This window comes from Heterodontus francisci, chromosome 4, assembly GCF_036365525.1.
Source record: "Heterodontus francisci isolate sHetFra1 chromosome 4, sHetFra1.hap1, whole genome shotgun sequence".
NCBI classification, from domain to species: Eukaryota; Metazoa; Chordata; class Chondrichthyes; order Heterodontiformes; family Heterodontidae; genus Heterodontus; species Heterodontus francisci.
In genome coordinates this window covers 121,441,868-121,469,121 of record NC_090374.1, presented here as the reverse complement: position 1 = coordinate 121,469,121, position 27,254 = coordinate 121,441,868, and the positions used below count along the sequence as shown (strand labels likewise).

The window sequence follows — 27,254 nt, the reverse complement described above, 5'->3', positions numbered from 1 at the left end:
TAAGGACAATTATGTGCTATGCACTCCATACCTGCCTGGCCAAAACTTGTAACAAAAACGGAAAATAATGGAAATACTCAGCAAGTCAAGCAGCATCTGTGGAGAGAAAGAGAGTTAACATTTCAGGTCTGTGTGACAAAATGTTAACTCTGTTTCTCTCTCCACAGATGCTACCTGACCTGCTGAGTATTTCCAGCATTTTCTGCCTTTTTTCAAATTTCCTGCATTCTCTGTTTTTGTTAGAGTTCCAGCATCCACATTTTGCTTTTGTATTATTGCATTTGTATTAGTCCCAAAACTTGTGTCAGCTGTGGCTCAGTTGGCAGTACTTTTTCCTCAAAGTTACAAGGTTTAGGGGTCAAGTCCCACTCTGGGGCTTGAGCACAAAAATTAAGGCTGATACTCCAGTGTAGTACTGTGGGAGCACTGCACTTTCAGATGAAATGTTAAATCATGGCCCCATCTTTCTGCTCTGGTGGGTGTAAAGATCCCATGATACTATTTTGAAGAGCGGGGGAATTATCCCCTGTGTCCTGGTCAACATTTATCCCTCATTGAACAACACAGCAATAGATTATAAAAACAAGAAATGCTGGAACCACTCAGCAGGTCTGGCAGCATCTGTGAAAAGAGAAGCAGAGTTAACGTTTCGGGTCAGTGACCCTTCTTTGGAACATTTCTTGTTTTTATTTCAGATTTCCAGCATCCGCAGTATTTTGCTTTTATTACAGCAATAGATTATCTGGCCATTATTACATTGCTGTTTTTGGGAGCTTGCTATGCACAAATTGGTTGCCACGTTTCTTAAATTACAACAACGACTATACTTCAAAAAGTATGTCATTGTCTGTAAAGTGCTTTGAAACATCTGGTGGTCATGAAAAGCACTATATAAATGCAAGTCTTTGGCCTGAATTTAACACCCCCTCCAGGAGCGGGCGAGGAGGCCAGTCGCCAACCCACCACTGCTACTATTTTACCAGCGGCAGGGGAGGTGGCAAACGGCCTGCCCGCAGGCCTATTAATTGCCACTGATGGGCCTTTTCCCGCCGCCGCTGATATTTTACCAGTGGCGGATGGGTGCTTCAGCACCTGAGGCCATGGCAGTTGTCAACTTGCAGTTTGGCTGGTCAGCTCAGCTTTTATGCAGCATTTCATCAACCACTGCATGATTCCTTTCACAGAGCCCATTGTTGAAAGGAGTTTCAGCTGCAGTATTCATAACCATAATGTTCATGTTTTCACACATGTCACTCGCAAATTCCGCTCCATTATCAGTCAGAAACTTAGCTGGTGCCCCAAGTTCAGTCCTTATCAATTTCTCCATAATTTTGTCTACAATTGCCCTTTTGTCCTTGCTATTTATTATTGTAGAAAGACTAAATCTAGTTGCTAGGCCTATAAAATGTAGAATGAAAATATTCTTATCATTGTCCCACACCTTTAAATCCATGGCAACTACCTCATTAAAATCACATGCCAATGGAAGGCTGATGATAGGACATGATGGTGTCCTCTGATACTTTTTACAGATTTCACGCTTTTCACTAATCTCTTCTATTATCCACGTATAGTCTTAAATCACACCGACATCCTTTAGCAGGGTTTTTAATCTCTGACAAGAAGGGTGAGCAATTTGTCTGTGTAACTTTAAGACAATTTTCTTTTTATCTCTGATTCTTAACACCTGATGCCATTAATACTGTTCTAACACTGTGACTAGAAACAACAGGTTTTGTTAAGTGTATACAATAATGCCCTGACTGGGTAAACTGCAAATTCACTGACTTTCCAAAAACAATTGTCTTATCATGCTCCATATCAAGTTTCATTGTGCCTTTTTCATTGAAGGCTTACTCAACAGTAAAGGTATCTAACTAGAGATTACATCAGTACTGATAAAGTGGCTTACTCCAGCTATTTTACATGGAATTACTACTCTCTTCAGTGACTTCAATGTGTTGTCATCACCAAACCTAAAGCTGGTAGTACTTTTATACTCCTTAACCTTGCAATGATCCTCATTATTAAGTGAATCCAGATAACACTGTAACCAATCAGTTCCACATACTGTCAACATGCAAGCACTGTTCAATACAGCACAGTTGAACGAATCTGCAACTAACACTAACATCACAGGACTAAAACACCTTGTGACAAGTACAACTCGTTCAGATTCATCAGTATCTTCCTCTTCTGCCTCAGAATTCTCTGCGTCATTTCTTATTTTGAGGACTCTGCCCTTCTACGTAAGGCAGTTCATTGCATAATGATAATTGGAGTCACATCTGAAGCACCAATTAACTGTACATTGGGCATTCCTGGAATTTATTCACCTATGATTGCTGTTCCCATTCTGTCTTCCACTGTAATAGTCAGGCCTGCTAAAGGTGCTTTCATCCTCATTCCGCCTGTCTTTAACTCTTCCATTTTATTTATGCCTTCTTCCAGTATCTGGACCATTTCAAAATCTAGTGAGCATTGAGTCCTCCATTCTTTGTGTCACCACAGAATGCCCTGTTTGTTCTACCAGGGCTGCAGGAAATGACTGTTTCCTCAGGAATTTCTTTAAGGCAGCAGACCATTTGATCCAACAGGAAGTCTTTGCCCAAGAACCAATCCCCAGTTCGAACCAGGAGCCTGTCCATATGTGACACCAAGCACAATCTAGCAATTTAAATGCTAGCACCGAACTAGGGATTTCCAAATTGAATTTCCTCAATCTTCTATACAGTCTGTTAAAGTTCATGATATATTCCTCAAATGAATAACTAACCATTTGTTTTCCATATCTATCAAAGTCTGTCCATGCCTCATACGCATTCAACAGGTCATCTTTCTTGTAAATTTTCATCCAAGAATTCTAACATAAGATCCAAACCTTTATCAGTATCCAACTGACGAGCATCCAGTTCACAAAACACTTTACTTCTGATTTTTCTTTTTTAGTGATACAGCACTGAAACAGGCCCTTCGGCCCACCGAGTCTGTGCCGACCATCAACCACCCATTTATACTAATCCTACACTAATTCCATATTCCTACCACATCCCCACCTGTCCCTATATAGGGGCAATTTATTATGGCCAATTTACCTATCAACCTGCAAGTCTTTGGCATGTGGGAGGAAACCGGAGCACCCAGAGGAAACCCACGCAGACACAGGGAGAACTTGCAAACTCCACACAGGCAGTACCCAGAATTGAACCCGGGTCGCTGGAGCCATGAGGCTGCGGTGCTAACCACTGCGCCACTGTGCCGCCCATACTTTTGGTAGGAAGTGACAACACCAAGGCCATTCCTTGTTTTCTCTTTGGTAGAGATATAACCCATGTCCACATATCCACTTCATTCATCCACTGGTTCAGACTCAGAGAACATCAGAGAGTAATCATACCCTGACAATTTACACTTGCTTTCTGCCATATTTTCCACAATAGCCCATGAAATTTTAGCTTTCTATGTAAAAAACAAAATTCCTAGTTTCCAAACTTCAGCTTTAGGCAACCATCCTCTGCTACCATGTTAAACTCCAAAAAGCTTGTTATGGAAGGACAATGCTGGAGCCTATCTTTACTCAGTTTCACCTTTATTGTATAGAGTACAAGGATTACAAACATATAACTCCTCACTCAAACCCTACACGAGTCTCACTAAGTGTCTGCTTATAAGTGCAGAAGTAAGACCCCAATTAACACCCTCCACCTGCATAAAATCAAACATTTGATACACAATTAACAGATTAACAGTCTTGACAATGCACTTAGAAAAGCAAAGTATGATTAGAACAAGTCAACATGGTTTTACTAAAGGGAAATCTTGTTTGACAAATGTATTAGAATTTTTTTGAGGATGTAACTTTTAGGGTAGATAAAGGGGAACCGATAGATGTAGTATACCTGGATTTCCAAAAGTCATTTGATAAGGTACCACACAAAAGGTTAATTGGTAAGATAAGGGCTCATGGAGTTGGGGTAATATATTAGCATGGATAGATGATTGGTTAACAGACAGGAAGCAACGAGTGGGTATAAGCAGGGCATTTTCAATTTGGCAGGCAGTAAATAGTAGAGTGCTGCAAGGATCAGTGCTGGGGCCTCAGCTATTTCCAATCTATATTCATGAATCTATATTCATGACTTAGATGAAGAGACAGAGAGTAATGTATCTAAGTTTGCTGATGATACAAAGCTCGCTGGAAATGTAAGCTGTGGGGAGGATGTAGAGAGGCTGCAAAGAGATGTGGACAGGTTAAGTGAGTGGGCAACAAGATGGCAAATGGCGTATAATGTACGGAAGTGTGAAGCTATGCACTTTGTCATAAAAATAGAAAAGCAGAATATTTTTTAAAAGGTATGCAATTTGTAAGTGTCGATGTTCAAAGAGACTTGGGTGTGCTTGTACAAGGACTGCAGAAAGTTAACATGCAGGTACAACAAGCAATTAGAATGACAAATGGCATGTTGGCCTATATTGCAAGGGGATTGGAGTACAGGAATGAGGAAGTAGAGCTACAATTTTACAGGGTTTTGCTGAGACCACATCTGGAATACTGTGCAGTTTTGGTCTCCACATTTAAGAAAGGAATTACTTGCATTGGAGGCAGTGCAGCGAAGGTTCATTAGATTGGTCCTTGGGATGAGGGGTTGTCCTATGATGAGAGGCTCTGGAGTTTAGAAGAATGAGAGGTGATCTCATTGAAACATGTAAGATTCTAAAGGGGCTGGATAGGGTAGACAGTGAGAAATTATTTCTGCTGGTCAGGGAATCTAAAACACGGGGCACAGTCTCAGGATAAGGGGCTGATCATTTAGGACCGAGATGAGGGGAAATTACGTCACTCAAAGGGTCGTGAATCTTTGGAATTCTCTACCCCACAGGATTGTGGATGCTCCATCGTTGAATATATTTAAGGCTGAGATAGACTGATTTTTGGTCTCTCAGGGAATCGAGGGATATGGCGAGCAGGCGGGAAAGTGGAGTTGAATCCTAAGATCAGTCATGATCATTTTGAATGCCGGAGCAGGAGCGATAGACCATATGGTCTACTCCTGCTCCTATTTCTTATATCCTTGAGTTCTCCTTGTGGGCTCGGGATGGGGTGCACCGGATTGGGCACCTTGTGCCCCATGGATGGCCCCCCCAGCAACATGGGCTGCCCCTGACCACTGTCCTAGACTCTGACCATCCCCATCTCCAGGACCTAGCCAATTGCCCCAGCAAGGCTGTCCCCCACTTACCATTTTGGAGGGTGGCGTTTATTCTCCTCTTCTTGCTAGGTGCAGACCTAGCAATAGCCACCGCTCCTGGTGGCGCTGCTGGGACTGATGAGCTGCTGGCGCTCTGATTGGCCAGCATATCTTGGAGGCAGGACCTCCTTCCTCAAAGGGGTGAAAGCCCTGACTGAAGTCAGTTACGGACCTGAGCCATGCAAAACTGCAGCATTGCGTCCAGGCCTGGTGGAGACAGGGGCACCCCCGGCTTTCCAGCTGGTGGGCAGGGCTATGTCCTCACCGTTAAATTCCAACCTATCCTTCTTTTCTTTTATTCCCTGTGGGACCCTTACAACTTACTAGAGAAAGACATGATCTTATTTGAATTTGAACCCAGGTAGTAGTGGCCAAAACCCAGTGTCTAACCCACTGTGCCTTCCCAGTTGCCAATTCTAATTATTGAGGTTTCTCCAATCTATGTTACTGATTCCCCCACCAACAAGAAAACCTCTTTGGCTGGATTTTACCAGCCTTCTAGGGACGGGCTGGGGGCTGAGCACGGTGGTCCCCGGTGAGGGAAGGCGGGAGGGTGGAGTGCCCATTGTCTTCCTGCCGCCATGCCATCTTGCCAGCTGAGGGGTAGGTGGTGGCCCTCCCACCCAGAAGCCAATTAAGCCACTTAAGGTGAGCCCTCTGCCACGTGGGGCATAGCTGGGGCAGGGACATGGCCTTCCTATTTGGGCACTACTTGGCCCAAGGAAGCATTGGTCACTCCCACCCCACGCCCCACCCCCACCCCTCGGCAGTGACAGCCCCCCACTCACAACAGGGCCTGCCTGGCTTACTCCGGCACCCCCAGACCCGGTTTGCCTGGTCGGGAGGGCAGTATCTTTCCATGCGTCCTCTTCTTCCAGGTGTAATCCCAGCAGCTCCAATCCGGCAGCTCGTGGGGGCGGGCAGCTGTCTTTAACAGGGACGGCAGCTCCGACAGCAACCAAATAATTGCCCGCCGGCCCCCATAAAATGCAGCTCCACGTCCTGCCTACCGCCGAAGCGGGGTTGCCCTACTTTCCAGCCCATGAGTGGAGCCCCCACTGTGAGAACAAAATTCGGCCATTGTTTCTACATGTTATTCTCCAAAATATACTTTATTCACAAAAATCTGTAAAAAATACATTGCAAAATAGTTCAAAACAGTACCAAGTTGACATTCCAAAAAGTACAAAGGAAATCAGTTTTCTTCAATATAGGAGTGAGTTGCCTCACAACCTTTCCATTCCATTTTACCTGCCATGTACATTTTACAGCAAACTCATATTTGGTGTTTCCCATGGGTCCAACCCCTCAGTTCACTTTGGTGGGAGGATCTTACACAGTGGTCTTTCCCCATTGAGCCTGTGCAGCAGCTGCCCCAAGGTTTAGTGCGTCCCTCAGCACGTAGTCCTGGACCTTGGAATGTGCCAGTCTGCAACACTCGGTCGTGGACAACTCTTTGCGCTGGAAGACCAGCAAGTTTCGGGCAGACCAAAGAGGATCTTTCACCAAATTGATGGTCCTCCAGCAGCAGTTGATGTTTATCTCGATGTGCGTCCCTGGGAACAGCCTGTAGAGCACAGACTCCTGTGTTACAGAGCTTCTTGGGATGAACCTCGACAAAAACCACTGCATCTCTTTCCACACCTGCTTTGCAAAGACACATTCCAGAAGGAGGTGGGCAACTGTCTCTTCCCCCCGCAGTCACCTCGAGGGTAGCGTGTGGAGGGGGCGAGACTCCAGGCGTGCAGGAAGGATCTGACGGGGAGTGCCATTCTCACTACAAGCTATGTCTTGGTGCTTGTTTGAAAGTTCTGGTGATGAGGCATTCTGCCAAATGACTTTGGCAGTCTACTCGGGGAACCATCCGACAGGATCCACCATCTCCTTTTCTCGAAGGGCCTTGAGGACATTCCAGGCAGACCACTGCCTGATGGATTGGTGGTCAAAGGTGTTTTCCCGCAGAAACTTTCCCATGAAGGATAGGTGGTACGGCACGGTCCAACTGGATGGAGTGTTCCACAGCAATGTGATCAGACCCATCCTTCGCAACACCGGGGACAGATAGAACCACAGCACGTAGTGACACTTGGTGTTTGTGTACTGGGGTTCTACGCACAGCTTGATGCAGCCGCACACGAAGGTGGTCCTCAGGATGAGTACGACATTGGGTACATTTTTCCTGCCCTTATCCAGAGGTTTGAACATTGTGTCCCTCCGGACCTGGTCCATTTTAGATCTCCAGACAAAAAGCGGAAAATGGCTCGGGTGACCGCCACGGCGCAGGAGTGGGGTATGTGCCAGACCTGCACCACATACAGCAACAACGTCAGTGCCTCGCACCTGATGACCAGGTTCTTACCCACAATGGAGAGAGATCGCTGTTCCCACATGCTCAGTTTATGGTGTACCCTAGCTACTCGCTCCTTCCAGGTTTTGGCACACACCCCAGCCCCTCCGAACCATATCCCCAGCACCGTCAGGTATTCTGACCTAACAGTGAAGGGGACAAAGGATCGGTCAGCCCAGTTCCCAAAGAATATGGCTTCACTCTTGCCGTGATTGACTTGGCTCCCGAGGCCAGTTTGAACTGGTCGCAGATGCTCATCTGTGTGCAAACGCCAGCGGATCTGAGCAGAAGACAGTGACATTGTCCATGTACAGGACAGTTTTTACCTGAGTGCCTCCGCTGACTGGGATTGTCACCCCTCTTATGCCCGCATCCTTCCTAATGGACTCAGCAAAAGGTTCGATACAGAAAACAAACAAGACAGAGGAAAGAGGACAGCTGTGTCTGAATCCATATTGGATCGGGAAGCTTTCTGATTCCCACCCATTGATTGAGACTGCGCTATTGTTTCTACTGGGTTTGATACTGGCAATGCTGTTGATACTCACCAACTAAAATTGCACAGGCCAAATACTGCAAGTGCTGAATAAGATTACACCTTCTATTAAAATGGTTCTGAAGTTACAAGAAGACAAGAAATAAAACTAGTAAAAGTTGAGGGAGGAAATGTTAAAAGAAACTCTGGTATGTTCAGTGAGTCATGAGGGAGCAAACAGTATGAAGTGAATTTGTTGAGTCAAGATTTTGTGACTTAGCATATTTCAATGATCTAATTACTGACTGCATCACAAAAAGAAAGAACATGCATGTATGTAATGCCTTTAGCAACCTCAAGACATTCCAAAACACTTACAACCAACTTTAGGAAGCCTAGTGTCATGCAGACCCCCACCTGCCAAGAATGAGGCATATTTATTTTGTCATATGAACGTTGATTTTAAACTGTTGCTGGAGTGAAGAAGTGACTTGTTTGAAGATCACCAAACACTGTGCTGGAAGGACATTTGCATATTTAGAGAAACTGCTTGTGGAGACAAAGGACTATTCCCTGCTCCAATTAACCCAAATGGATTTTGATCACCAGACATTGAAGGTGTAAGGAAGTGCATTCCAGAGACTGCTAAGGTACAATCCACAAACCTCGCAGGAGAGACAGTTCCAGATAAGGAGTTAGTAACATGACTCGAGGTGGCCAACATCCCCAGCATATACACCCGACTGAGCCAGCGGCGCTTGAGATGGCTTGGCCATGTGAGCTGCATGGAAGATGGTAGGATCCCCAAAGACACATTGTACAGCGAGCTCGTCATGGTATCAGACCCACCGGCCGTCCATGTCTCCGCTTTAAAGACGTCTGCAAATGCGACATGAAGTCCTGTGACATTGACCACTAGTCGTGGGAGTCAGTTGCCAGTGATCGCCAGAGCTGGCGGACAGCCATAAATGTGGGGCTAAAGAGTGGCGAGTCGAAGAGACTTAGCAGTTGGCAGGAAAAAAGACAGAAGCACAAGGAGAGAGCCAACTGAGTAACAGCCCCGACAACCAATTTTATCTGCAGCGCCTGTGTAAGAGCCTGTCACTCTAGAATTGGCCTTGATAGCCACTCCAGGCTATCATGTTTAAATCTAAGGAAACCTGTCTGATTTCTTTGCTGACAATTGGAGCAGTGAACAAGGATTCACTGAGGAGGAGCTAAAAATATAGTGTTTCTAAAACTAAACCCTGTTAAAGTTAAACCAGACCAAGACTGAGAGGAAACCCCTAGACCCCTTCTCACCTAGTCGTAACACAAATTTGGGGGCTAGCGTCTGAGACTTTTTTACCTACAGACAAATGAGAAATTGGAAGTGGGAAACCAAATTGATCCCAGACAAAAGAGAATAGATTTCAGTACAGGTTTTCTTGTAGTTGTGTGTGCTTGAATACTAACATATCTGCGACTGAAGCTAGTAGCTCCCCAAGCCAGGATGAAGTAACTTGGGATAAGTTAAAAGCACTGTCTATAGAGGAGTTGAGGAAAATGGCTGAGCAGTGTGGGATCACTGTACGTGGCAAGGCTGGGAAGTTTGAACTCCTAAGGCTAGTGGCCAACCATTTTTCCCTTGAATCTGAAGAAGCAGAAACAGGGTTAGAAGCAGACCCAGACAGCATACTGTTAGCAAAGATATAATTGGAACAGAGGAAACTTGAATTAGAGGAGAAAGAAAGAGAGACAGGAGAGCAAGAAAGAAAGAGCATTCCAGAAGGAATGGGAAGAAAAAGAGGGGAAAGAGAGAAAGCAAGAGAGGAGAGAGAAAGAGAAAGAACCTTCCAGAAAGTATGTGAAGAGACAGAGCTGAAGCGGTTTGAGTTGACTATGGGGTGAAAGAGTACCCCCAGTGAAAGCATGGAAGCATGGCCAATATGGGGGAGTGTGATTTAGGGCTGGGTACAAAATTGTTAAAACTTTCCCAAATGATCCCAAAATTCAGTGAGGGAGACATGGAAGCATCTTTTGTGTCTTTTGAAAAACTGGCAAGGCAGTTAAAGTGGCTAGCTAAGGCTTGCACTCTGCTGTTACAGAGTAAATTAGTAGGAAAAACCCATGAGGTTTATTTCATGTTGTCAGATGAGAGTTGATCAAATTATGAACTGACCAAAAATGCTCTCCTCAGAGCATATGAATTAGTACCTGAAGCCCATAGCGAAAAGTTTAGAACCCTCAAGAAGCAAGCTAATCAAACTTACCTGGAGTTTGAGAGAAATAAGCAGCTGGCTTTTGACCAGTGGCTGAGCGCTCTTATAGTACAGCTCAACTATGAAAATCTCAGAGAAGTAATTTTGCTAAAATAATTTTAAAACTCTCTCCCACTCTCCATAAAGACACATGTAGAAGAGCAGACAGCTCATAAAGCCCGGCAGGCAGCAGTCCTGGCCAATGAGTTTGCTCTCATTTATAAGTCGGTTTCCCAGGGGAAAACTTTTCCTAATCACCCCCCACAAATCCAAAAAGGACAGAAGGTGGGAAGGTGATAGAAGGCCAAACAGTCCTGGGAGGGAAAGAAAAGCAGGAGACACAGGGGGCCCTCCTCCAGCCAAAAAGGAAGGTGCTATAAGTAGGAGTGAGACCCGGAGACCTGTGTGCTTCCATTGTAATAAAGCAGGGCATTGAAGAGCTGACTGCTGAAAACTAAAGGGAAAACCTGTAGGGTTAATCAGGGCACACCCGCTTAATGAAGAAGTAACCCTGATGGAAAGCAAAGCAGAACAAGCTGTGGCTTTAACTGCAGTAAGAGTGAAACCCAAGAAGCTTAATGCTGCAAATGCAGGAAAATTTAATAGGCTTCCTGAAGGTTATCAGGGTTTTGTGTCTGAAGGGAGAGTAACACCATACCTCTTGAGTGGGGCAAGCAAGCCCATAGTAATCCTCAAGGAAACAGGAGCCACCAGATCCTTTTTACAGGAAAAAGACCTGACCTTTCCCCCAGAGATTGCAGTGAACACCAGAATGGTGGTGAATGGTATTGGAGGGCATCGTATACCTGTACATTTGCACCGGGAGCACTTGGAGTGCAATCTAGTTTTGGGACCGGTGACAGTAGGAATTGTCCCTAATTTGCCTGTGGATGGGGTTGACCTGCTCCTAGGGAATGATCTGGCAGGGATGAAGGTGGTAGCTTCCCCAGTAGTGAAAGAGAGACCGCAGGAGGACAGAGAAACAGGGCAGTGGCAGGACATGTTCCCCTGCAGTTTTCCTGAATGTGTAATGAATGAAGCTATGATCAAACCAGCTCCCCCAGAGGAGACTGAATTGGCACTGCAGGCAGATGACTATAAGGTCTGTCTGTCTGAGACTTTCTTTGGAAAGCTAGAAGACACAAGGAATGAGTTAAATAAATCTTCCCTAGCTGAGGCTCAGTGAGCTGACCCAGTATTGAGAGATCACAGGCTGCCCAGTCTGAAATTGAAGCAGAGGGATTCCCTGATTGCTATTATTTGAAGGATGAGGTACTGATGAAGAAATGGAGTTCTCCTCACAGACCTGAGAGCAAGGAGTGGACAGTAGTTCACCAGTTAGTGGCGCCGCAGAGGTACCGGAGAGAAATAGTAAGAATGGCCCATGAGATTACAGTGGCTGTACATGTCAGTATACGAAAAACCAGAGCCCGCATAAGACAGCAGTTCTACTGGCTAAAACTCCACAAAGATGTGGTGGAATACTGCAGGAGTTGCCACATGTGCCAGGTTGAGGGGAAACCCCAACTTACAGTGAAGTCTGCACCCCTAAGTCTTGTACCGGTGTTTGGAGGACCCTTCAGCAGAGGGCTGGTGAACTGTAAGGGACCCCTGCTGAGAACAAAAAGGGAGAGGCAGGCACAAGGCTGGCAACAGGTTAAAAAGGAAAGGGGAGAAAGGGACCAAGAGGGCAGGTTAAAGGAAGCCCAGGGAGAATCCCGGATGAAACCCCCTACTATCCAGTCAGCCAACCCCGAAATGTTTGAACAATTAGACCCCACATCCTTCTATGTAAATGCAGACACCAGAAGTACCCAGAGTTGCTAACAGCATTTACAGACACCTGCAGAGAAAAAAAAAGTCCTCAAGAGGGCAGAGAAACCGTGAGGGTGATTCCTCACCTGGTCGAAGTGCCGCAGGGGAGTGCAATAGAATCTAGACAAATACCTGCAAGCAGGAGTGTCCCAGATGACAAAGGCAAGAATCCGCCCCTACAATCAGGAAAAAAGGGAACCAGCCATCCCCTGAGGTGAAAAGCCCTTGCGTGACTCAGCAAAGCACTGAAAGGGAGTTCAGAGTGGAACCTCCCACTGCTGCCGCCCCTGAACAAAGACCTTAGGCAGTCATGAAACTGTGCAAACTAAAAAAAAACTTCCCGATAAACCACATGTTTATTGAGATGCCAGAAAGGGCCACTTAAAGCAGCACTGCTACCAAGAAAAGACAGGCTGTAACAATTGTTAGGGTTCTGAATGAATGAGAGAGATGCATGTGTGTTTTCCTGTCCTTATCTTCTCTCTCGTCCCTTTTAATGAAATGCTCTTTTAAAAAATTGCATTTTATTCCATTGGGTGTGGAGGTGGCATGCAGACTCTCTCCTACCAAGAATGAGGCATATTAATTTTGTCATATCAACATTGATTTTAAACTGTTGCTGGAGTGAAGAAATGACTGGTTTGAAGATCACCAGACACTGGGCTGGAAGGATATTTGCATACAAAGAGATGCTGCTTGTGGAGACAAAGGACTATTCCCTGTTCCAATTTACCCAAATAGATTTTGATCACCAGACATTGAAGGTGTAAGGAAGCGCATTCCAGAGACTGCTAAGGTACAATCCACAAACCTCGCAGGAGAGACAGTTCCAGATAAGGAGCTAATCACATGACTAACCTGCTGGGCAACCTGTTTTTTTTTAAATTGTGCCACAGAGAAAGAAACAGAAGGCTACTGAACTGGAACCTGGAACAAGAAAGCCTCTCTCGCCTTGCTGGCTTTCTTTCTTGCTTTCTTCCCAAGCCACCAGACCCAAGGAAGACACGTAAACCTCAAGAGAGAAAAGACTGCTACATTGAAATAAGTTGAAGCGTGAACTGGGCTCCAACGAATTGCAAGACTTATCGGCAACCAAAGACTCCACATTGAACTCAAAGGACTGTACCTACCAGATATTGCCTCAAACTTTTCCCCTTTATTCGTTCTACCTTTTCTGTCTCTATCTGCGTGTGTGTTTATTGCCTATGCATGCTAGCATAGTCGCGTCACATATTCGTAGTCATTAACTGCATTAGACTTTAAGATTAATAAACTTCCACCTTTCTTGTTTAAATCTGAGGAAACCTGTCTGATTTCTTTGCTTACAATTGGAGCAGTGAACAAGGATTCACTAAGGGGGAGCCAAAAGCACGGTGTTTCTAGAATTAAACGCTGTTACTGTTAAACCAGGCAAAGGCTGAGAAGGAACCCCTAGACCCCTTCTCACCTGGTCATAACAATAGTGACTGCTGTAATGTAGGGAACTAAAAAATTGTTTTGATCCATTGAGCTCAGAACTATGGGCTGAGTGCACTTCCATTCTACCAATTTGCTCAGAGAAAGGAGGCATTTCTTCATATGTCAATCCTTGGCACTTTTCATAAGAGCATAAGAAAATGAAAGCAGGAGTAGCCCCTTGAGCCTGCTCAGCCATTTAATATGATTTTGGCTGATCCTTATCAACTATCTCACCAGCCACTTCTTTTAACACCCTATGATGAAATCCATCAAGACCCGGGGACTTGTCAGCCCACAGCTCCAACAATTTGCTCAGTACCACTTCCCTGGTGATTGTAATTTTCTTGAGTTCCTCCCGACCTTCCATTTTCTGATTTACAGCTATTTCTGAGATGTTACTTGTATCCTCTATAGTGAAGACCAATGCAAAATACCTGTTCCTTTCATCTGCGATATCTTTATTTCCCCTTATTAATTCCCCAGATTCACTTTCTGTAGAACTGTGCTCACTTTGTTAACTCTCTTTTCTTTTTGAAATATCTATAGACACTCTTATTATCTGTTTTTATATTTCTAGCTAGCTTTCTTTTGTACTCTAATTTTTCTCTCCTTATTAATCTTTTAGTCATTCTTCGCTGTTTTTATATTCTGTCTAATCTTCTGACCTGCCACCCATCTTTGTGCAATTATATGTTTTTTCTTTAAGTTTGATACTATCTTTAACTTTTTTAGCTAATCACAGATAGTGGGTCCTCCCCCTGGAATTTTTCTTTCTTGTTGGAATGTATCTATTCTGAAATATCCCCTTAAATGTCTGCCACTGCATCTCTATTGACCTATCCCTTAACCTAATTTGCCAGCTCACTTTAGCTAGCTCTGCTTTCATGCCCTCATAATTGCCTTTATTTAAGTTTAAAATACTAGTCTTAGATCCACTCTTCTCTCCTTCAAACTGAATGTAAAATTCAATCATATCATGATTGCTGCTGCCTCGGGGCACCTTCACTGTGAGGTCACCAATAAATCCTATCTTGTTACATAATACCAGGTCTAGTATAGCCTGCTCTCTGGTTGGCTCTAGAACGTGCTGTTCTAAGAAACTATCCTGAAAGCATTCTGTGAACTCCTCATCTAGCTACCTCTGCCCATCTGATTTTTCTAGTCTATATGTAGATTAAAATCCCCTTTCTGACAAATTCCCATTATTTCTTCCTTTATACCCTGTCCTACCATATGGTTACTGTTTGGGGGCCTGTACACCACTCCCACAAGTGACTTCTTGTCTTTATCATTTCTCATCTCTACCCAAGCCACTTCTACATTCTAGCTTCTTGAACTTAGGTCATCCCTCTCTATTGCGCTATCTTTGGCCTCCTTATCTCGAGAGACAATGGGTAAGCGCCTGGAGGTGGTCAGTGGTGTGTGGAGCAGCGCCTGGAGTGGCTATAAAGGCCAATTCTAGAGTGACAGGCTCTTCCACAGGTGCTGCAGAAAAATTTGTTTGTCGGGGCTGTTACACAGTTGGCTCTCCCCTTGCGCCTCTGTCTTTTTTCCTGCCAACTGCTACGTCTCTTCGACTCGCCACACTTTAGCCCCGCCTTTATGGCTGCCCGCCAGCTCTGGCGAACGCTGGCAACTGACTCCCACGACTAGTGATCAATGTCACATGACTTCATGTCGCATTTGCAGACGTCTTCAAAGCGGAGACATGGACGGCCGGTTGGTCTGATACCAGTGGCGAGCTCGCTGTACAATGTGTCTTTGGGGATCCTGCCATCTTCCATGCGGCTCACATGGCCAAGCCATCTCAAGCGCCGCTGACTCAGTAGTGTATATAAGCTGGGGATGTTGGCCGCCTCGAGGACTTCTGTGTTGGAGATACGGTCCTGCCACCTGTTGCCAAGTATTCTCCGGAGGCAGCGAAGATGGAATGAATTGAGACGTCGCTCTTGACTGACATACATTGTCCAGGCCTCGCTGCCATAGAGCAAGGTACTGAGGACACAGGCTTGATACACTCGGACTTTTGTGTTCCGTGTCAGTGCGCCATTTTCCCACACTCTCTTGGCCAGTCTGGACATAACAGTGGAAGCCTTTCCCATGCGCTTGATGATTTCTGCATCTAGAGACAGGTTACTGGTGATAGTTGAGCCTAGGTAGGTGAACTCTTGAACCACTTCCAGAGCGTGGTCGCCAATATTGATGGATGGAGCATTTCTGACGTCTTGCCTCATGATGTTCATTTTCTTGAGACTGATGGTTAGGCCAAATTCCATGCAGGCAGCCGCAAACTTGTCGATGAGACTCTGCAGACACTCTTCAGTGTGAGATGTTAAAGCAGCATCGTCAGCAAAGAGGAGTTCCCTGATGAGGACTTTCTGTACTTTGGACTACGCTCTTAGACGGGCAAGGTTGAACAACCTGCTCCCTGATCTTGTGTGGAGGAAAATTCCTTCTTCAGAGGACTTGAACGCATGTGAAAGCAGCAGGGAGAAGAAAATCCCAAAAAGTGTAGGTGCGAGAACACAGCCCTGTTTCACGCCACTCAGGATAGGAAAGGGGTCTGATGAGGAGCCACCATGTTGAATTGTGCCTTTCATATTGTCATGGAATGAGGTGATGATACTTAGTAGCTTTGGTGGACATCCAATCTTTTCTAGTAGTCTGAAGAGACCACGTCTGCTGACGAGGTCAAAGGCTTTGGTGAGATCAATGAAAGCAATGTAGAGGGGCATCGGTTGTTCGCGGCATTTCTCCTGTATCTGACGAAGGGAGAACAGCATGTCAATGATCGATCTCTCTGCACGAAAGCCACACTGTGCCTCAGGGTAGACGCGCTCGGCCAGCTTCTGGAGCCTGTTTAGAGCGACTCGAGCAAAGACTTTCCCCACTATGCTGAGCAGGGAGATTCCACGGTAGTTGTTGCAGTCACCGCGGTCACCTTTGTTTTTATAGAGGGTGATGATATTGGCATCGCGCATGTCCTGGGGTACTGCTCCCTCGTCCCAGCACAGGCATAGCAGTTCATGTAGTGCTGAGAGTATAGCAAACTTGGCACTCCTGATTATTTCAGGGGTAATGCTGTCCTTTCCAGGGGCTTTTCTGCTGGCTAGAGAATCAATGGCATCACTGAGTTCCAATTTTGTTGGATGTATGTCCAGCTGATCCATGACTGGTAGAGGCTGGACTGCATTGAGGGCAGTCTCAGTGACAACATTCTCCCTGGAGTACAGTTCTAGGTAGTGCTTAACCCAGCGCTAATACCATCATTAACTGACAGAGCCATCCCTCCACCTTTTCCTAGCTTCCTGTCCTTCCTAAATGTCATATACCCTTCAATATTCAGGTCCCAATCTATGTCATCCTGCAGCCATGTCTCTGTAATGGCTATCAGATTGCACTTATTTATTTCTATTTGCGCTATCAGTTCATCTGTTTTGTTTTGAATGCTACGTGCATTCAGATACAGAGCCTTTGGTGTTGTCCTTTTATTTTTTTTGTAACCTCTAGCCTTATCTGTTGATTTACTGTTAGATTTGTACTCTCTGCCCCTTCCTGTCATGGTATGTTTATCATTTTCCATATTGATACCTTTCTCTCTTGCCTTGTCTCTACTCTTTGATTTACCACATCTTCCCAAATTTGATCCCTTGCCCCCATTAATTAGTTTAAAACCCTTTCTCCTTCCCTACTTATGCGGCTCACTAGTCCCAGCACCGTTCAGATGTAGACCGTCCCAATGGTACAGCCCCCAATTTTCCCAGTATTGGTGCCAGTGCCCCATGAACTGGAATGCACTTCTACCACACCAGTCTTTGAGCCACACATTCATTTCGATAATCTTATTTGCCCTATGCCAATTTGTACACAGCTCAGGTATTAATTCAGAGATTATTATCTTTGAGGTTCTGCTTCTTAATTTGGTGCCTAGCTCCTCATACTGACTATGCAAAACCTCTTTCCTTGTCTGTCTTGGTTGTTGGTACCTACATGGACCATGACAACTGGATGCTCCCCCTCCCACTGTAAGCTCCTCTCCAGGCCTGAGCAGATGTCTCGAACCCTGGCACCGAGCAGGCAATGCAGCCTTCTGGACTCTCCCCCCTTTGCTGCAGAGAACAGTGTCAATCCCCTTCACTCTACTGTCCCCTGCTACCACTACATTCCTTTTTGTTCCCCCTGCTTGAACGGCTTCATGCACCATGGATACATGGCCAGTCTGCTCATCCACCCTGCAGACCTCGCTTTCGTCCGCACAGGTTGCAAGCATCTCAAACCGGTTTGACAACTGCAAAGGCTGAGGCTCCTCCACTACTGTCTGCTCAGTCCCTTTACCTGCCTCACACATTCACACCCTCCTGTCCCTCACCGCTGACCAAAAGAGATGACCCTGTTCTAAGGGATGTGACCATCTTCTGGTACAAAGTGTCCAGATATCTCTCCCCCTGCCTGATGTTGCGCAGTGTCTGCAGCTTGGCTTCCAGATCAATAAGCCTGATCTGGAATTCCTCTAGCTACTTACACTTTCCGCAGACATGCTTGTCTTGGATTGCGTGGCATCCAGGAGATTCCACTTTCCACAGCTGCAACACAACACCTACCCTGCTATTGTTACTTATATTATTTAGTTAATTTAATTTAATTTAATTACTTTCTTAATTAACTTTGAATAATTCCTGTGTATACTACAATTTACTGTGCTTATTAAATGCTAGTACCACCTACAACTAAGTTAAACGTTTCTTAATTACACAGGTATGTGCTTTAGGTATTTATTTAAAAATTTTAGTTCTTTTTATTTATAGATCTTCCCTAACTCCGGTGTCCTAAGCTGGCTATTAACACACTGTCCCTTACACGAAGCACTTAGTGGCCAATCAACTTACTAGTTTCCTGTGATGTCACAGTTGCTTTTTTTCAGTCAGTTTCTTCAAACTGAGTGTGCACTGGTTCACAGCAGCTGAAATGGTGGTGCTGCTCCTGACTGTCTCCTGCAGGTCATGTGTGAACCTTGACAATGAATGCCAGCAGGCTACCTGTGGGTATCGCCGCTGAGCCTGATCCACTACTCACTTAGTATCCACGGATAAGGCACTTCCAGTAGAGGGTCCTCTTACATAGGAGTACTGCAAACAATTACTGCCACCCTGCATGAGAACAGATGTTGCAGCACAGACAGTAAATTGCATATATATCACTTCTCATGTAATATCACATAATATCTTGGAGCACCTTGCAAGGGAAGAGGCAGATACTGAACAGGAAAGGGAGGAAAATTAACAGGAAAACCTTAATATACAGTTGAGGAGATGGATTTGTTGAAGAAAGCGAGTGATAACAAGACAAGGTGGCTTTGGGAGGGAATATCAAAGTGCAGAGGGGTAATAGCTGAAGGAACAGCTCCTGGTGTTACCACAGAATGAGCAAGGAACCGAAAGCAACTCTGAGTCAGAGGAATACATTATACCAGGTGGAATGTAGAGCTGGAGAAGATTTCTCAGGGTGAAATGAAGCTGTAGAAGATGTGAAAATAAGGAAGAGCAGTTTGAAATTGATTTGCTAGGGCATGGAGAGGTTGGCAAAGACGAGGGAAATAGATATACAGAACTGCGTATAGGAGAGGACTTGGGTCACAGAGCTCCGCATTAACTGGTGTTTGCAATGGGTGGAGATGGAAGGTCATTTGTATTCAAAACATGGATTACATTTTCAGTATCAGGCTGAAAAAAGGAGTAAGAATACAAGGTAATTTACAGAAGTAGAAGAATGTAGAATTGGTGAGAAACTGGATGCAGGGTTAAAAAGTTCAGCTCAGGGTCAAACATTTCCCATTGAGCTCGAAAATATGTTTTGAATAGAAACTTACCTCGGAAAAATGGAAAAAGTTTATTAGGTTGACGCTTAGAAGGACGTCTCAGGTACAACTTGGTTTGGTCAGTTAAGCAAGGGCAACATTAGGATTGTGCAACCATGCATATGCATGGGGCCCTGAGTGGATCTAGTGGAAGGATACCCACACAATGGGAATAGCTGATCTCCGACCAGGAATTGGTTCATCCTGCAGGTGATGCCTGCTGTCAGCCAATATGAAGGAAGTGTGCTCTGTGCAGTGAAATGTAAACAGGTTTATAAAGAACAAATCTTCAGTTTGCTACACGTAGAGGAAATACTTCCCATGCAGCAACATTCACAGCACTTATATGTGACCAAAACCATCCTACTCCCTTGACATGAGGAATGCAAAAGGGCTGGTAAGAGAGGGCTGTTATATGGGAGGCGGAGAGGGAGAAAAAGTGCTATTGATTCAGATCACCTCTTTGACATTTATGAACAATGACAGATTGAGGAGAGAGTCTTAGGCCTGGAGTTTAGTCCGGAGGTGAGTTCATGTGGAGGGTGAGGCAAAGATTGGCGGTGGGGGGGAGGTTTAGGAAACCCGGAAGAACAGGTTTCCTAAATGCTCTGCAGTTTTTAACTGCATGGCTCCTTTAAATTTTTCTCAAGCACCCTGATTTTTATTCTTTTGTGGGACGTGAGCATCGCTGGCAAGGTCAGCATTTATTGCCCATCCTTAATTGCCCTTGAGAAGGATGTGGTGAGCCGCATTCTTGAATAGCTGCAGTCCATGTGGTGTAGGAACAACCACAGTGCTGTTAGGAAGAGAGTTCCAGGTTTTTGACCCAGCAGCAGTGAAGGAACAGCCATATAGTTCCAAGTCAGGATGGTGTATGACTTGGAGGGAAACTTGCTGGAAGCGGCAGGCCTTTTGGGTGGGAATCCTGCTTCACAAGACCACAGCCTACGAGAGTGAGTATGTTTGGTAGGGGAGTGAGAGAGAGAGAGAGTGGTGAAATGGGACTGACTGTATTGCAGTACAGAGAGCCAGCATGTACTCGATGGGTTGAATGGCCTTCTGTGCTGGAATGACTCTATGTGATCGTGGGAGTGGGGGGAGTTCCCCATCACAGGGTAGAATCCCAATCCCAGGAAGGGTCTCCCAATCATGGAGAATAGATCCTGATTGTGGAGGTTTCAGTTTGTGAGAGCAGGATCCAGGTCAGAGGGGATCCAGATCTTGGGGAAGGGTCCAATGATGGTCGGTGGGGTGCAGATGGTGGTCTAGTACAAGGTATCCTCTAATATTTTTGTAATGTGCAGCTGATTCATTTAAATGAGCATATTCTTTAATTTTTTTGTGCAGTCGCACATGCACGGTAACTTAAAGGGGCCAACTTGCTCTTGGCCTGTGTGGGAACTTTCTGTTGTGCATCCATGAAGCCGAGAGGGAACATTGGTCGGGGTTTGTCCGATGGTGGTCAGTGGAGGGAGGGAGGTTCCAATGGTGGGGGCAGGAGCAGATAGATCACAGTGGGGGAGTTTTATTGAATAGCTTGTTAATGTGGAGGAAGCACCCCTGCTCCTCCTAGCCCACATGCAGTGCTGTACAGATTATGGATTCAGCTCTTCTCACCTCCTTTAGGCTGCCAGTTTTCCCAAGGCCTGAGAGAGCCAGCTAAAATAAATTAAAAATGGAATGACTGGTAAAATGAAGGCACGTGGCCTCATTATAATACTTAAATGAACAAGCTGTTTCCTGCGAGTGAATTGGTTGCCTGCCCTTCATCCTACCTTGATTAAAATAAGAACAACAATTTGTATTTTTTATCAACTTTATCATAGTAAAATGTCCCAATCGGCTTCACAGGAGTATCATAAAAGAAAATTTGACACTGAGCCACATAAGGAGGTATTAGGATAGATGACCAAAATTGGTCAAAGAGGTAGGTTTTTAAGGAGTGTCTGAAAGGAGGAAAGAGAGGTAGAGAGGCGGACAGATGTAGGGAGGGAATTCCAGAGCCTTGGGCCTAGGCAGTTGAAGACACAGCCACCAATGATGAAGCAATTAAAATCGGGGCTGCCCAAGAGGCCAGAATTATAGGAACGCAGATATTTAGGAGGGTTCTGGGGCTGGAGTAGATTATAGAGATAGGGAAGAGCGAGGGATTTTAAAACAAGGGTGAGAATTTTAAAATCAAGCCATTGCTTACTCGGGAGCCAATGAAGGTCAGCGAGCACAGGGTGGGGGGTGAACAGGACTTGGTGCAAGTTAGGACACAGGCCGCTAAGCTTTGGCTGAGCTCAAATTTACGGAGGGTAGAATGTGGGAGACAAGCCAGCTAGGAATTGTTAGAATAGTCAATACTAGAGGAAACAAAGGTAAGAATGAGGGTTTCAGCAGCAATGAGCTGAGGCAGGGGCAGAATCAAGTGATGGTATTGAGGTGGAAATAGGCATTCTTAGTGATGGTATAGATATGTGTTTGGAAGCTCATTTCAGGGTCAAATACGACACCAAGGTTGCAAACAGTCTAGTTCAGCCTCAGATAGTTGCCAGGGAGAGGGATAGAGTCGGTGGCTAGGGAATGGAGTTTGTGGTGTGGATCAAGGACAATGGCTTTAGTCTTCCCAATATTTTGTTGGAGAAAATTTCTGCTCATCCAATATTGGATGTTGGCAAGCAGTCTGACAATTTAAAGAGAGTGGAGGGGTCAATGGGTGATGGAGAGGTAGAGCTGGGTGTCGTCAGCATACATGTGGAAACTGTTGCAGTGTTTTCAGATGACGTCACTGAGGGGCAACATGTAAGTGAGAAATAGGAGGGAGGCCCAGGATAGATCCTGGGGAACACCAGAGGTAACTGTGCGGGAACAGGAAGAGAAGCCATTGCAAGGGTTTCTCTGGCTTTGATTAAAGAGATAAGAATGGAACCAGGCGAGTGCAGTCCCACCCAGCTGGACAACAGTGGAGAGGCATTGGAGGAAGATGGTGTGGTCAACTGTGTCAAAGGCTGATTACAGGTCGAGAAAGATGAGGAGGGATAGTTTACTTTTACACAGTCACATAGGATGTCATTTGTGACTTTGATAAGAGCCATTTTGGTACTGTGGCAGGGGGAGAAACCTGATTGGAGGAATTCAGACATGGAGTTCTGGAAAAGATAGGTATGGGGATTTGGGAGGTGACACCACATTGAAGAGGAAAGGGAAGTTGGAGATGGGTGTAGTTTGGAAGGACAGAGGGGTCAAGAATTGTTTTTTGAGGATAGAGGTGATGATGACATATTTGAAGGGGAGGGGGGCAGTTCCTGAGGAAACCAGGAAGTGGGCAGGTTCGAGGCAGGTTGGCTTCCTGTTTTTCTATTTTAACTCCTGTCTCGACCCCAACTACCCTTTTTATTGGAGTTAAAATTCTGTCCTTAGATTTTGGTTCAAAGCATATGGGAAAAATGCAGAAGTTGATTCATGTAAAGAAATAACAAGGCCTTTACTGTCAGGTAACACATGAAAATGCCAATATGCTTCAGAAGTCAGATAATCTCAATAATGCTAAGCATTTTTTCACTTTTATAATAAGCCAAACAACTGATCAGGTTTATTCATGAACAGAATTATTGACATTAACAAGTAGTAAGAACAAGATACTGAAGTCATTCCGTTAACAGTAGTCTGGAGTCACGTCACTAATTTCTATGCAGCTGTTTCTACTTTGCCACCATAACTTTGCCAGAAGTGTGACAGAAATCCCATTAACATGTGTAAACACAGTTTCTGCCACACATCTGGTGAAGTTACAGTAACAGAGCAGGAGCAGTTGTGAGGAAATTACTGTCCTTAACCTTTATAAAACACTGGCGTTGCCCCAGCTGGAGTATTGTGGCCAATTCTGGACACCACACCTGAGGAATGATGTCAAGGCCTTAGAGAGGGTGCCACGGAGATTTACTAGAATGGTACCAGGGATAAAAGACTTCAGTTATGTGGGCAAACTAGAGAAACTGTGATTGCTCCCCTTAGAGTAGAGAAGGTTGAGGGCAGATGTGATAGAGGTGTTCAAATTCATGAAGAGTTTTGATAGAGTAACTAAATGTTTCTAGTGGCAAAATGGGTGACAGCCAGAGGACACCGATTTATTGACAAAAGAAATAGAGGCAACTTGAGGGAGAAAAAACATTTAGTGGGTTGTTCTGATCGGGAATGCACTGCCGAAAAGGATGGTGGAAGCAGATTCAATAATAACTTTCAAAAGGGAATTGGATGCATACTTGAAGTGGAAAAATTTGCATGGCAATGGGGAAAGAGAAAGGAAATGGGACTAATTGAATAGCTCTTTCAAAGACACAGCACACACATGAATTGCCTTCTTTTATGTTGTGTCATTCTATGATTCTATAAGGGTTAAACATACAACCTAGTTAGATAAGGTTATTTTAAAGGAATGTATGTCCTCCATCTTCAGTATGACATTTTCGAAAGTTGTTTAAATTAAGAAACATAGTAAAGAGAACATTAAAATGCTGCATACAATTAATTACTTCTGAAGTGTAGTTGTATACACAAATAGCAACAGCCATTCTGTACCAGTAATATTTTATAATTTTTTTTTTAAGCAGCTGTGTTGGTGCTACCTCAATGCCAGATACTTTGCTTACCTCCTCCCATGCCCAGGACAAGGGTCGCCATATCCCCTTCTTCAAAATTGTGATTGGCGTGCACTGGGCCCCTAGGGGAGTTTGCCAAAAACAGCATCATCTGCAAAATGAAACAATGAATTTCCTTTACAATGCTTGCATCAACAATGAGATGAATGAAAAGCTAATCTTTTCTATCTATTATTCATTAAGGCAGGAATGCTGATCAGGCAACATGTCATCTCCCTGCTCCTTCAAATATTTATTGCCCTGGACCAACAGAATAGGGACCTTAGTATAACCTTTCATTTGAGCTGATCAATGGATCCACCATGCCAAAAGAGATCTTCCCAGATGTCATCATCCAATCATATCCATTTTACACAGACTTCCTCATATCATAACGCTCAAAATAGTGTTTGAGGCTGGCAGGAGACATCTAGATAAGTATATCTAAGTGGTGGCTGGTACTCTGTTGAAGAGTTTCCATTGAAATTAGTGGAAGAAACACGGGAAGGTTTTATACTGCGCATGTGATCCACTCCATCACATTACCACCCATGCAGTGAAGTGTGAGTGCCACTGGGAGGGGTTCTGTGATGTCTTCATGATGGGTGTTGCAAAGTGCTGTGATTTTATCTGCTGATCCCTCTTTGTGATTAATTTTCTCCCTCAACCAGCACCACCAAAGGAAGATTAGAGTCTTATTCAGCTCATTACTGACCCAATCATTGTGAAAGAATTTCAGTGCTTCTTTTTGCAGATGATGTGCTGGCAGATTCACCAAGGGATTCTCTGTACTAAAGCCTGTCTACCTGACCCGAACCCGACCAAACCCGACTACGTGTCGGGCTCGGGCTGGACTGTACTGTTTTGTTTCGTATTGTTTTTGTTTTAATCTACGATTTTTTTCTGTTTCATTAATATGTTTGTTATTTTCGGATCGGGTCGGGCATTTAAAAAAATTAAAGAACTCTGGCCCGGGTCGGGTTCGGGTTGTCTGTTGTCGAGTCGGGCCCAGGTCGGGTTTTAATTTTGTACCTGAGCCAAGCTTTACTCTGTACTCTAATAACCATACTCAACCTGATATGGGAGTGCTTGATGGTGAAACTGGGAGACAAAAGTGGAAAATGCTTTCCATTCCCCTATCTGATGCCCCTAAATTTACACATAAAAGATACCTAATAGTAATTTTTAAAAATTTTCCTACATTACAGCAGTAACTACACTAAAAAAGTACTTGGTTGTAAAGCACTTTGAGAGGTCCGGTGGTTGTGAAAGGCGCTACAGAAATGAAAGTCTTTCTTTCCTTTTGTCTTATAAATTGGAAAAATGTTTTTCACACTGCCTTATTGTGTGAAAAGATCATAATTTAGTTTCAATTTTCTCTCTCCTCTTTTGAAACCATTAATTCTTGCTGGAGTATGGTTTCATGGGTACTGGTACCTGTGTAAACTAAGATAGTGAGAGTTAGCAGGCTATTCAACTGTAAGGCATCACATGAAGCCTAATTCCATTCTCACCTCACATCGACATACTTAAATTTTGCAGCAGATCTCATGGCATGGGAACCAAGCTGAATAATGTCTTCAGACAGTGGTGTAGTGGTAATGTCACTGAACTAGTAAATAGAGGTCCAGACCAATGCCCTGTATTCAAATCCCAGCATAGCAGCTGGTGGAATTAAAATTCAATTCATTAATTTTTAAAAATCTGAAATTGTAAGCTAGTCTCAATAATAGTGCCATGAAACTATCATTGATAGTCATTTAAAAAAAACCCATCTGGTTCACTTATCTGGTCATTTAGGGAAGGAAATCTGCCACCTTTACCTGGTCTGGCCTACATGTGACTCCAGGCCCACAGCAATGTGGTTGACTCTTAGCTGCCATCTGAAATAGTCTAACAAGCCACACAGTTGTCAAGGGCAATTAGGGATGGGCAACAAATGCTGGCCTTGCCAGTGATGCCCACATCCCATGAAAGAATAAATTTTTAAAAACTCACCGGCTACTGGAGAAGCTGGAGGGTTCAGTTCTAATTCTCAATCTGTGTTGAGATGGCTGATCTCAGCAAGGGTGTAAATAGGAGTTAGGAGGGGAAAAAGAGATAAAAAGAGACTTAAGAAAGAGGGACAGTGATCCTATTGTGAATAGGCAGAGAGAGACCCTGGTGAAAGGGGAAGATCTTGCAAATGTAGGTGAGAGAAAGAAAAACTTGTATTTAGATAGCGCCTTTCATGAACTCAGTGTGTTTCGAGCCAATTAAGTGCTTTGAAGTGCAGTCAGTGTTGTAAGAAACACAGCAGCCAATTTGCACACAGCAATGTCCCACAAACAGCAATGAAATAAATGACCAGATAATCTGTTTTAAGTGTTGGTTGAAGGATAAATCTTGGCCAGGACACTGGGAGAACTCCCCTGCTCATCTTTAAATAATGCCATGTGATCTTTAACATCCACCTGAGAGAACAAATGGGACATTGGTTTAATATCTCATCCAAAAGACAGCATCTCCGACAGTGTAGCCTTCCGTCAGTAGCACACGGATGCATCAGCCTAGATTATGTGTTCAAGTCTGTGGAGTGAGGCATGAACCCACAGCCTTCTAACTCAGAGGCGTGAGTGATACCACTGATATATGTGGATGTTAATGAGGCAAGAACGGAACCCGGCTCAGTGTGATGACCACAGTTGAGTAGCTTACTAACTCTCACTATCATGGTTTACACAGTTACCAGTACCCATTAAATCATGATAATAAAAGCAAAATATTGCAGATGCTGGAAATCTGAAATAAAAACAGAAAGTGCTATAAATACGCAGCAGGTCTGGCAGCATCTGTGGAGAGAGAAGCAGAGTTAACATTTCAGGTCTATGACCTTTCATCAGAACAGATGACCTTTCTAATGAAAGGTCACAGACGTGAAACATTAGCTCTGTTTCTCTCTCCACCGATGCTGCCAGACCCATTAAACCATGTACCAGCAAGAATCAGTGCCATCTGAAGAGATGACTGGAAAATTAGGGGGAGAAAAAGCAAAAACATCTCTGACCTTTTTGGCTGTGGGACTGTATACCAACCAACGATTGCGACAATTTCTCAGGCTGAGTGTTGGTTCCCTACAGCCACTTTTAGATTTTGTACTTCTGTAGTTCAAATATGCAGGAACGTAAAGTCAATGTGCTGGCTGCATGCAATTA

The 27,254-nt window shown here is 44.5% G+C and overlaps 1 protein-coding gene across 2 annotated transcripts in view; it reads left to right on the top strand.

The window, feature by feature from the left end:
- The window catches only part of LOC137368709 (fructose-1,6-bisphosphatase isozyme 2-like), a 58,032-nt gene that overhangs the window by 26,680 nt on the left and 4,098 nt on the right, over positions 1–27,254 (top strand). The window lies entirely within an intron of this gene.